Raw genomic sequence first — 11,588 nt, 5'->3', positions numbered from 1 at the left:
CCAGTACCTGCCTCACCTCATCCCTGAATTTTACACCAGTCCTCATCCTTTAACATCCACCACCTGATCTTAGGTTCCGCTCTCACTCTCTTCCTTTTCTTCACCTCCAAAACCATCATACATATCACCATCCTATGCTGTTTAGCTACACTCTCCCCTGGTAACACCTTGCAATCACTTAACAAATCATGTGCAACAAAAAAATTTATGAAAATGTGAACATCCCTGTGTGGATGTGCATGTGTGTAGATGATTCTCTAAAGTCTTGAGTCTTCAGATGTTTGTGCTCCATTTAATGAAAGTCACACATGGTTCCCTGGCACTCAACCTTTCCACGTATCTCTGACTCCGCTCGTGTTTCATCCGCCGGACCTCACTGTTCTAGAGATACTTCAGAACACGTGTGGCTAAGTGAGGGGCAGTCATGGTCTGGTGGTAGGAAACTGGTCTTGTGACTGGAGGGTCGTGGGTTCGATTCCCAGACCTGAGACCATGACTGAGGTGCCCTTGAGCAAGGCACCTAACCCCAACTGCTCCCCGGGCGCCAGGCTAGGTCTGCCCACCGCTCTGGGCACGTGTACACCACAGCCCCCTAGTAATCACTAGTGTGTGTGTGTTAACTGCACAGATGGGTTAAATATAAATGTTATCTCTAGGCTAGGGGCATAAACGTGATTTGAGCTCAACGTGTTGCTTTTAACCATAATTGGTTAATCTGACTGTCATTCAGGAAACTGGCCAATGACAACTGTTCGCGTCTCTCAGGTCATGTTTGAAAATTTCAGCGAGTGTGCTGACGGTGGACATTATGGTGGTCAGCCTACGAGCTGTGGTGGCTAGCTAGCTACCTGGATTATTTTACATCTGCCTGCCAAATTATTATTTTGAGCGGATTATCGTTGGATTATTCTACAAAATAAGATGGAAACGGTGACAGAGGAAGAAAATTTAAGTGAAGCATTATTGGTGACATCAGGTAAGAAAACGTCCTTACTTTATGTAAGCCAACGTTAGCTAGTTAACTAGCTAGTTAGCCCAGTCTAAAAACAAATTTCACTTGAATGTTTCATTTGATAAAGATGTAAACAATAAAATATTAATATCTAATATTTTCCAATGCTTTAAAATACTTTAATTCGGTCCCTGTTAAATACATAATGGGTTAAATAATGCTCTATGCCAGGGGTACTCAACTGGCGGACCGCGGTCCACTGTCCGGACCCAATCTCATTCCTGATTAACTGGATACGGACCAAAACAAAATCGTAGCATTTATTTCAGGGCTATTGAATAAACACTCTGTCACGAGTGTTACGTTTGCCCCCCCCCCCCCCCCCCCCCCCCCCCAACAACTTACGTTCACGTTCGCCACATGCGGTAATCAAGTCTTTGTTATAAGATTCATTGAACATAACTAAATCTAGCGACATAGCTAGTTACTCAAATTCGGTCTCGGTCTTATTTTGAATTGGTTTTAATGTGAGGTGAACCTTGAAATAGTTGAGCATTTTTCTGAGGTAACGTTAAGTCTAATTTGCTAGGAACGTCGCCGACTATTCTATCGCTAATGATTAATAGTCACATTAAATGATGTACAAATCAATGTGCTTAACAGTTCAGCTTTCTCCATATGCCACTGATGTCTGTAGAGAGGTGGAGTCTACAGGCCTCCCAGCAGGCCCCACGGTGAGTTCCCTGTTTCCCTGGATGTGTGTTGTGTGTTAGTGTGTGTTAGTGTTCCCCCTCCCTTTTCCCCTTAGAATCAGTGTATTTGGCACTTGTTTATGCTCTTAGCGTGTTGCTTATAAAATAACAGTTCGCTAACATTGGTGTCATGACTCATTCTGGTCCTTCTGACTCGACACCGTTACAATAAGTAATGAATATGAATAGACTTAAAACTGCAGCATTTTTTTGTCAAAACCTTTCCAGATTAACGGAGAAAATCCTATGCAAATAAAATTCATGTTGCAGCTGGACCACTTCTCAGTTAAGCTAATGCAGATCTGCATTGAAGAAAGAAAGGGTGAAGGAGACCAGGTATGGTTTGTGTAGGAGCAGGAGCGCAACACAGCCCAGAGCAGGAGTGCAACACAGCCCAGAGCAGGAGTGCAACACAGCCCAGAGCAGGAGTGCAACACAGCCCAGAGCAGGAGTGCAACACAGCCCAGAGCAGGAGCATCACAGCCCAGATCAGGAGCACTAGCTCACAGTACAAATCAATCTGGCCATTATGTTGAGGTGAGTGACTCTCCCTGCTGCACCACTACACTGGATCTTCAGGATCTGCCACCTCCTGAATCCCTCTTCACTGTTTATGTGTTTTCCAAGATTAAGTGCTAATTCACAGATATCATTGTCATGATTCAACATAACAGAGAAGTCTGATCCCTTTTTGAAATGGCTTTGCAGTTTTCATTCTTGGATGAAAACTGAAGTCCAGATGTATAAGCTTAACAAAGCTCTGTAGGTTTTCAAAGGGACTCCGATAAGGTGAACGTATCACATTTTTGTCTCTTTAAAAAAGAGCTTTGTTAACCTGCACACTTGTACCCCTAGACATCAATTGTTTTCCAAGGATGAACTTTGAGTAGTAATTTCAATATCAATAAATTTTCTACCTGCAAAGATTCAGAATCTAACCAAGTAAATGATGATTCAAAGACTTATCATTTATACCAAATCATGGTAAATATTTCAGCTCATAAGAACTATAATATTTGTAATGTTATTGGCACAAAATTAACAGCAGCTAACTTTGGATTTTGTCTGCAACTTTTTAACAGGCAGACTTCTGCTTTTCACTTCTGAGAGGCCAATGACCAGATCCTGCAGATTTCTTCTCTGCAACATACGGAGAATACAACCCTTTCTTTCACAGGAAGCTACCCAGGTGCTTTTACAGTATCTCATCATCTCAAAGCTGGACTACTGCAACTGCTTACTTACGGATCTTTCTCTATGGGTCATCAGACTGCTACAAACTGATCCAGAATGTCTCAAGATGGTGCCGCGGGTGGCTGCCTCGGCACAGCACTCTAGTTTTGTGTGTGTTTTTGTCTGTTTTGTGTGTGTTTTTGTCTGTTTTGTGTGTTTTATGCAGCCCAAACCCACTTGTCTACACCAGAGATCAACTGCTGAGCATTGGACAATCCACTTCTGGAAATTTTTCACCAGTTCTCGATAACTCGGAAAGTTTTCTGGAGTTAATAGTCAGAGGAGCGGCAGCGCTGTGGAGAGCGCGTCGGAGACGCAGGCGGGGGACGCGAGCCGGCGCGGACGTGAAGCTCCGTCAGCGGGGATTCAGAACTGCTCTCCCTGCCATTCATCTAGCGAATCTCCGCTCTCTGGCCAACAAAATGGACGAACTGCTTCTCCTCAACAAGACCTACAAATGTTTCACCCACTCGGCTGCTCTCTGCTTCACTGAGACCTGGCTCATCGAGTCCGTCCCGGATAGCGCGCTACATCTGCCCGGCTTTCATCTTCACCGCGCAGACCGCATAACGGAGCTGACAGGGAAAACGAGAGGGGGCGGAATATGTTTCTATATCAACGACAGATGGTGTTCAGATGTCTCTGTGCTGAACATACACTGCAGCTCCAACTTAGAGACTCTGTTTATTAACTGCAAACCTTTTTATTCACCGCGGGAGTTTTCTTCATTCATTCTCGTCGGCGTTTACATTCCTCCCCAAGCAAGCGTGAGCGACGCACTGCAAAACCTGGCAGGGCAAATAAATGGATTGGAATTAAATCACCCAGATTCATTGTTCATCATACTTGGAGACTTTAACAGAGCAAAACTTAACCACGAACTCCCAAAATACAAACAACATGTTAATTACCCCACCAGGGATAATAACACACTGGATCACTGCTACACTGTTCTGAAAAATGCCTATCGCTCCGTGCCCCATGCAGAGGCAGAGGCTTACAGAAGTGGGGACAGAGCTCTGTACAAGAAGGCAAGAAACATACTGACCAGGGAGATCAGAGTGGCCAAAAAATGCTATTCTGGAAAGCTGAGAAAACAGCTTTCAGCCAACGACCCAGGATCAGTGTGGAGAGGCCTTCAACACATTACCAACTACAGAAGACCATCCCCCCCTGCAGACGCAAACAAAGGCCTGGCTGACGACCTTAACAGTTTCTATGGCAGGTTTGAGCAGGACATATCCACACCTCTTCACACCCCTACAGCACCATCTAAATTCACCCCACCACCTGCAATACCTACTCCATCTCTCCCCCCCACCACCACTCAAGCTGTACTCACAATATGTGAGGCTGACGTGAGCCGACTGTTTCAGAAACAAAAGACCAGGAAGGCACCTGGCCCAGATGGTGTCTCACCTTCCTGCCTTAAGATCTGTGCTGAACAATTGGCTCCAATCTTCACAATGATATTCAATAGATCGTTGGAGCTGTGTGAAGTTCCCTCCTGCTTCAAACGCTCCACCATCATCCCAGTCCCCAAGAAACCCTCCATCACAGGACTGAATGACTACAGGCCCGTTGCTCTTACGTCTGTGGTCATGAAGTCCTTTGAACGACTGGTGTTGGCCCACCTGAAAGATGTCACAGGACACCTGCTGGACCCCCTGCAGTTTGCCTACCGGGCAAACAGGTCAGTGGATGATGCAATTAACATGGGTCTGCATTTCATCCTGCAACACCTGGACTGCTCAGGGGCATACGCAAGAATTCTGTTTCTTGATTTCAGCTCGGCGTTCAACACCATCATCCCAGGCATTCTGTCCACCAAGCTCTCCCAGCTCAATGTCTCTCCTGCCATGTGTCAGTGGATCACCAGCTTCCTGACAGACAGGAAACAGCAGGTGCAGCTGGGAAAAGTCATGTCCTCCACACAGACTACCAGCACTGGTGCTCCTCAGGGATGTGTGCTCTCCCCACTTCTCTTCTCTCTCTACACCAATGACTGCACATCTAACGACCCGTCTGTTAAACTTCTGAAGTTTGCTGACGACACTAGTCATCGGACTCATTCAGGACAACGACGAGTCTGCATACAGACAGGAAGTCGAACGACTGATGTACTGGTGCAGTCAGAACAACCTGGAGCTGAACACGCTCAAGACTGTAGAGATGAGAGTGGACTTCAGGAGACACCCCCCAGCACTGCTGCCCCTCACAATCTTCAACATCCCCGTGTCTACTGTAGAGACCTTCAGGTTCCTGGGCACCACCATCTCACATGACCTGAAGTGGGAGCCCAACATCACCTCCATCCTTAAAAAGGCCCAGCAGAGGATGTACTTCCTACGCCAGCTGAGGAAGTTAGATCTGCCTCAGGAGCTGCTGATCCAGTTCTACACTGCAGTCATTGAGTCCATCCTGTGCACGTCCATCAAAGTGTGTTTTGGAGCAGCCACAAAGCAGGATAGGAACAGACTGCAGAGAACAGTGCGGACTGCTGAGAAGGTCATTGGTGCTTCTCTGCCCTCCATCCAGGACTTGTACTGCTCAAGAACCAGGAAACGGGCAGAGAAAATCATCACAGACTCCTCACATCCAGGTCACCACATGTTTCAGCTCCTCCGATCTGGCAGACGCTACAGAACGCTGTCCACTAAGACTGTCAGACACAAGAACAGCTTCTACCCACAGGCCATCACCTTCATCAACAACTGATCACCAGACACCCATCACCAAGACCATATACACCAGGGGTGGCCAACCCGCGGCTCGCGAGCCGCATGCGGCTCTTTGCCTGGTTTCATGCGGCTCCCCAGCCGGTCCGCGGGCTCACCTGCACAAACGGGGTGACACACCGCTACATGTTCGTGGTGCGCGGTTTGTTTACAAGCCTAGCGAGCCGCTAATACTTTTAAAACCGGAGTAGTGGAAAACACGCATTTGACTGTCTTCACAGCTAATGATTTACACTCCCCACCGATTAACAATCTACACTCGCCCATGTATGATGTGGCTCTTTGCCGTAACACAGTAAGATAAGTGGCTCTTGGTCTATGACGGGTTGGCCACCCCTGATATACACCATAAACTACCATTAGCACTCTTATTCTAAAACCACTGCACTATTGCACCTTATCCATGATCATTCATGATCATTCATGTTTGCACTGCTTGTTACATTAGTTATTATATATACTGTTTTTACATTGTTATGTGACCACTTTAAAGCACACTGTTATGTTATGTCCTTAGACTACGTATACCATGTATACTCTTGTTTATTGTGTATTGTAAATTATATGTAAAATATCTGTGAACTGTTAGCACACGGGAGACACGAACAGCCGGAAACAAATTCCTTGTGTGTGCGAACACACTTGGCCAATAAATCAGATTCTGATTCTGATTCTGAGAATGCAGCAGCACGACTGGTCTTCAATCTCCCCAAGTTCACATGTCACTCCAGTGCTGCATTCTCTTTACTGCCTTCCAGTAGCTGCATACATCAGATCTAAAACCTCGATGCTTGCTTGCAAAGCCAAAAATGGACCAACCCCTCCCTACATGATGGCCATGGTCAAAGCCCCATCCAAACCTTTGAACCTCAAGTATGGCTTGGCTTAAAACGCCATGCTTAAAGTCTCACGGAAAACAAACTTCAAGACCTGTCCTGGCTCCGAAATAGTGGAATGAGCTTCCATTGACTGTCCAGACTGCAGAGTCCTTAGCAGTCTTCAAATGTAGACTGAAGACTCATCTGTAGAACAGACTAAATCTCTAGCACTTGTCATAGTTGTTTCCGTTGTATGATATAGTACCTATGTGAATTTGCATTTCTTGTAGTTATCCATTTTAATTTCTGTAGTTTAGCAATATTCAGCCTATGTTTTTGTGTACTTCTAGGTATTTGCCTTGATTTCTGTAGTTTAGTAGTATTCTGGTTCGAGGGTATCTTGAATTCTGACCTATCTATGTACTATTTAGAATTAATTCTGTGAACAGATGGCAAAGCACTTAGTAAGGTGCTCTGGATAAGAGTGTCTGCTAAATGCCCTACATGTAAATGAGAAGGAGTGTATCTTTCATGTCACATAAGTGTTATGTGTTTGTAGTTGTGTTCAGGCTACTGATATTGGTGATAGAGAAAGACACTGAGTACAGTCCTGGGGATTTAAATGATTAAAAGTGATGATAGAGCACATTGAGGTGCTCAACATTGGTATAATATACTTTTTAATTTGTATAAAATAACTTTGCAGTTTGCTGTAAGGAATGCCACCTGATCTCCACCTAACCAGCCTCACCTGACGCTCATCACCACACCCCCTGTATCTCTACTTTAACGCCCACATTCCACTTCCTAGTCGCGAAGTATTGCCGACTCATGCCGCGTACCAAGCCTTTCTATTACCTGTCTGCTTTCCTGTGTTCCGACCCTCGCTTACGTCCCCGACCTTGTCTCCTGCCTAGTCCCTCTGTACCTCCTGACTTCGGCTCCCCCGGTATGACCCTGGACCGTCCTGACCACGCCAAGACAACGCAGTTGTTACTAGTCATAGTGCTCGTGATACACCTGCCTGAGTTTGTACCAGCGTTTCATTTCAATAAAAGCGGTGTTCTTCCGCATTTGGATCCCTCTCTGCCTGTTCAATACGTTACATTTGCATTCCACATTTGAGTCTGTTCTGGAAGTTATGATGAATATGGACAGGAAAAATCTGTAAAATTACGGTACTTCTCTGCAGAACTTTTTGTGCTGTCACTTTATTGAAAGTGCTTAATTGTAACAATTCAGGGAAAAGTTGTAAAATAAAGGTATTTCTCTGCAAAACTTTTAGTACTGTCACTTTATTGAAAGTGCTTAATTATAATAATTCAGGGAAAAGTTGTAAAATAACGATATTTCTCTGCAAAAATATTAGTGCTGTTACTTTATTAAAAGTGCTAAATCATAATAATCCAGAAAAAATCTGTAAAATAACGGTATTTCTCTGCAGAATGTTTAATGATTTTTTCTGTAAATTTATTGTTTTTCCACTTAATTTAAATCAGGGTTTTTAACTTTAAAATTAAAGTTTTTGTTTGGCAGCCGCTGCTGCCAGTTGTTTACCATTTTTTTTACATTTTTTTTACAGTGTGCAGTGAGGGATGTGGCTAGGAAGGTACTTGGTGTGACCTCAGGACAGAAATATAGACAAGGAGTCATGGTGGTGGAATGAGGAACTTCAGGAAAGTTTGAGAGGAAAGCTGTTGGCTAAAAAGAATTGGGATTTTCAGCGAGATGAAGCAAGTAGACAGAGGTACAAGGAGATGTGTCGTAAGGCAAAGAGAGCAGTGGCAGAAGCTAAAGTGAAGGCATATAGCAAGCTGTATGAGAAGTTGGACACTAAGGAAGGGGAAAAGGATCTGTACAGATTGGCCAGACAGAGAAACCGGGATGGGCAGGATGTGCAGCAGGTTTGGATGATAAAGGATAAAGATGGAAATGTGTTGTCTGGTCAGGAGAGTGTCTTGGGAAGGTGGAAGGAGTATTTTGAGGAACTGATGAATCAAGAGAAAAGAAGGTTAGAAGAATGAAAGGAAAAGAAGGTTAGAAGAGGTAGAGGTTGTGAATCAGGAAGTGCCTCAGGTGAGCAAGGAGGAAGTAAGGGCTGCAATTCAGAGAATGAAGTGTGGTAAGGCAGTCGGACCGGATGATATTCCAGTGGAGGCATGGAAATGTTTGGGAGAGACAGCAGTGGAGTTCTTGAGTGTGTTATTTAACAGAATCTTGGAAGGTCAGAAGATGCCTGAGGAGTGGAGACGAAGCATAATGGTGCCGATTTTCAAGAATAAGGGCAACGTTCCGAGCTGTAATAATTACAGGGGAATAAAGTTGATCAGTCACAGCCTGAAAATCTGAGAAAGAGTAGTGGAAGCTAGGCTTAGAGGAGAGGTAGAGATCTGTGAGCAGCAATATGGTTTCATGCCAGCTAAGTGCACCTTCAGATGCTATGTTTGCTTTGAGAGTGTTAATGGAGTAGTATAGGGAAAGACAGAAGGAGTTACATTGTGTGTTTGTTGACTTAGAGAAAGCTTATGATAGAGTACCAAGACAGGAGCTGTGGCATTGTATGAGGACGTCAGGAGTAGCAGAGAAGTTTGTAAGGATAGTGCAGGATATGTATGAGAACAGTGTGACAGCAGTGAGATGTGCGGTAGGAATGACAGACGGGTTTAAAGTGGGGGTAGGACTACATCAGCAATCAACCCTGAGTCCCTTCCTGTTCGCAATTGTCATGGACAGACTGACAGACAAGGTTAGGCAGGATTCCCCTTGGACTATGATGTTTGCTGATGTCATTGTGATCTGTAGTGAGAGTAGGGAGCAGGTGGAGGTGAGCTTGGAAAGATGGAGATATGCTTTGGAGAGCAGGGGAATGAAAGTGAACAGGAGTAAAACAGAGTACATGTGTGTGAGGGCAGATGGTGGACAGGTCCAGTTACAAGGAGTTGATTTGGTGAAGGTTGACGAGTTTACCTACTTAGGGTCGAGGGTACAGAGTAATGGAGAACGTGAAAGAGAGGTAAAGAAGAGAGTGCAGGCAGGGTGGTGTGGATGGCAGAAAGTGTCTGGGGTGATCTGTAATAGAAGGGTGTCGGCTAGAATGAAAGGAAAGATCTATAGGACAGTAGTGAGACCTGCTATGTTGTATGGACTGGAGACAGTGGCACTGGCAAAGAGAGGGAGATGGAGCTGTCTGAGATGAAGATGTTGAGATTCTCATTTGGAGTGATGAGGAAGGATATGATCAGAAATTAGTTTATTAGAGGATCAGCACATGTAGCATGATTTGGAGATAAAGTTAGAGAAGCGAGATTGAGATGGTTTGGACATATACAGAGGAGGGAGGAGAGGTATATTGGTAGGAGGGTCTTGAGGATGGAACATCCAGGCAAGAGGAGGAGAGGTTGACCTAAGAGGAGGTTTATGGATGCAGTGGTAGAGGATATGAGAGTGGCTGGTGTGTCAGTGGAGGACACTCAGGACAGGGCCAGATGGAGGAGTTTGATGCGCTGTGGTGACCCCTAAATGGGAATTGCCGAAAGAAGAAGAAGAAGAAGAATGATTTGGGTCTTTGCGTGTTCGTTTTGTCCTAGCGTGTAGCGTGATTTGTTTTATGTAATTCCTCTCTTGTACCCCTCTTCACTGTGTGTGGGGAGGGGCCCATTTGAGGTCCACGGAGGGCATCTTAGGTGCGTATATGTTATATGTTGTGTTTGTGTTTTTGTTTTGTGATTCCCCGGAGGGGCCCCCCCTAAATATGTTTTTGGGGGGGAGCTATGGGGTTCCTGAGCCACGGCATGTGGCTCAAAAGGCGCGACTCCATCAGGAGACCTGACCGGTTGGGAGGGACCCCTGAGCAAGGAGGAGCCCTTGTACCCTTTAAGTAGGCAGAGGATGCCTGGGGTGTACGGACAGGGTGTCTCCTCATGCCAAGAAGGGGTCCCCTCCCCCCTGGGCAAAGGGGGGTCAATGGTCAGTGTAGGTGCGTGTTATGTGTTGTATGTTGTCTGTGTGCGTGTGTGTGTGATGTGTTGCAGGTCGCTCCTGGTGGTGAACTGCAGCACTCCCGGACCTAGTGGGGTCTCCAGGTGGAGACCCTCCCCTTCGAGCTCGGGGTGACCAGCGTGTCCCTGATGCGCATTGCCAGGGCCCTGGTCTCTGGCGCTCTTGGGTTGGGTGGAGGAGTCCACCTTGAGATGAGGGGCCACGGGAGGGGTTCACTCCCCAGGAGTCTGGGGTGACCCCTAGCGAAAGGGGCAGGGGTCAGCTCCGAGCGAAGAGGTAGGTTCGGGAGGTGGTCGGTGGAAGCCGTGGTCGCACCCCAGTGTGGCGGCCTGCACACATCCACACCTGTGACGTGTGTTGGGCCATGTGCTCCCGGTCCGCTCACAGCGGTGGGGCTTAAGCAGCCTAAGGCCGGTTAGGGCGCGAGGGCCCTGTGACCAACTGGGGCGTGGTTTTCATCTTGTTGACGGCCCAGTCGGTCCAGGGTCCTGCCCAGGAGGCGAGCTAACCTGTGTGTTTTTATGTTTCAGCTCCAGGAATGCAGGGAACGGGTCCCTGCCTTGTCTGCGTCCTGTGACGAGGAGCTTATATGTGTTTTGTGTTTTAGCTCTAGGACAGCAGGGAACGGGTCCCTGTCTTGTACCCGCCCTCCCGCCCCTTTGTTGTGTTTTGTGCTGCCGCTGTAAGCCGCACGTCCGGAGGGGAGTGCGGCTTTGGTGGGGGGGTCTGTCACGTTGTGGGGGGGCTCCCTGCCGGTCGCCCCCGTTTACAGCGGCAGCGGTCCTGTTTTGGGTCACGTGATGTTCGTCCCTCAGGTGGGCGGGACCCGTGATCCGTCTCACCTGAGGGTCGTTTGTTCGTCTATATATGTCTTGTCTTTGTACCAGTTGACTGCTGGTTATTATTTCCTTCATTTGGAACCATGCACGGGTTTTTGGTTTGCACATTTTCTATTAAACCATCCTCTTTCCCTGAGACTTGGCGTGATTGTTTCCTTTTTAGTTGCTCACCCTGCCCGTCACAGTTTAGTGTAGAATATGGGCCCATTAAACCACTTATTCACCAATAAAGCATCAATATAAAATGTGCATCTTTG

General features: G+C 46.5%; 1 long non-coding RNA gene across 1 annotated transcript; it reads left to right on the top strand.

Annotated features, from left to right (window-relative positions):
* The first annotated feature begins 676 nt into the window (after positions 1-676).
* On the top strand, positions 677-2,932 carry LOC143491562 (uncharacterized). The gene is made up of 4 exons (XR_013125234.1): positions 677-976; positions 1,616-1,686; positions 1,975-2,241; positions 2,787-2,932. It is a non-coding gene; the product is annotated as an uncharacterized LOC143491562 (long non-coding RNA).
* The last annotated feature ends 8,656 nt before the right edge of the window (positions 2,933-11,588 follow it).

The sequence above is a fragment of the Brachyhypopomus gauderio genome, unplaced genomic scaffold (assembly GCF_052324685.1).
Source record: "Brachyhypopomus gauderio isolate BG-103 unplaced genomic scaffold, BGAUD_0.2 sc77, whole genome shotgun sequence".
NCBI classification, from domain to species: Eukaryota; Metazoa; Chordata; class Actinopteri; order Gymnotiformes; family Hypopomidae; genus Brachyhypopomus; species Brachyhypopomus gauderio.
The sequence above is the reverse complement of the archived record's forward strand: the minus strand, read 5'-3'. Positions and strand labels throughout refer to the sequence as shown.